The sequence below is a fragment of the Myxine glutinosa genome, unplaced genomic scaffold, assembly GCF_964187855.1.
Source record: "Myxine glutinosa unplaced genomic scaffold, kmMyxGlut1.1 SCAFFOLD_1854, whole genome shotgun sequence".
Lineage (NCBI taxonomy): Eukaryota > Metazoa > Chordata > Myxini > Myxiniformes > Myxinidae > Myxine > Myxine glutinosa.
Window position 1 is genome coordinate 1 of NW_027617949.1, and position 987 is coordinate 987.

Genomic DNA, 987 nt, shown 5'->3' on the forward strand with positions numbered 1-987 from the left:
GGTAATTAATTATTCATTTCTCTGATTGGTACCATTAAACGCGAGCTGCCATTTATTTATTCATTGTCAATACAATGTATCTTTTAGGAGAAATTATTAACGTTTTTTCTTTCTTTTTTGAAAGAATATAACACCATCAACAGATGACCACAACCACAACCACGGCTTTGAGTGGGATGCTTTTGATTTTCCAAAGAGTGGTTATTTCCCGTCAACATGTGGTACCCTAAATTTTCAACTCGACCACTTGAACACAAAGCTCGATTTTTTAGAGGTATGTATCCCAATATCCTCATATCCTTGTGTGTGTGTGTGTGTGTGTATGTGTATGTGTATGTGTGTATGTGTGTGTGTGTGTGTGTATGTGTGTATGTGTGTGTGTGTGTGTGTGTATGTGTGTGTGTGTAATATTTTCTCTCCCCTCTTGTCCTCTTGTCTTCAGGAAGAGATTCAAAAACTCAACACATCTGCTGTCTTTGACTTGTGCTGGGAACAAATTGATGACTTGTGCTGGGAAGAAGTTGAATGTATAATACCTCAAGGAAAATGTTTTAGTAATATGAAGCTTTTAATGTTTTCACTATTATTTATATATATTTGTTTTGTTTACAATTATTTAATTATTAATTACAAAAAGAGAATAAAGGAGGGAACGGGGAGGTGCACCCCTGCCAAAGACCCTTCACCCCCCTCATCCCACCCCTCCCCTCCCCTTGTGTGTGTGGGGAAGGTGGGGTGGGATGAGGGGGGTGAAGGGTCAAGGGTGGGGGTGCACGGAGGGTGGGGGGATGATGGGTGTGGTCTGTGTGGGTGGGGTCTGTGTGGGCGGGGTCTGTGTGGGCGTGGTCTGTGTGGGTGTGGCTTATGATTTTTATTTATTTAATTTATTTTTTTATTACCACTAATTAAATTAGCTAATCTGGGTGGGGTGAATAGAAATGTTGTTTAATGAATTATTAGCTTTGTTTTTTGTAATTCTTGCGAGTA

At 39.9% G+C, this 987-nt stretch overlaps 1 long non-coding RNA gene across 1 annotated transcript; it reads left to right on the forward strand.

Moving 5' to 3' along the window:
• Positions 1 to 61: 61 nt before the first annotated feature.
• Positions 62 to 486, forward strand: LOC144889229 (uncharacterized). Its single transcript, XR_013621661.1, has 2 exons — positions 62 to 274; positions 443 to 486. It is a non-coding gene; the product is annotated as an uncharacterized LOC144889229 (long non-coding RNA).
• Positions 487 to 987: the final 501 nt, after the last annotated feature.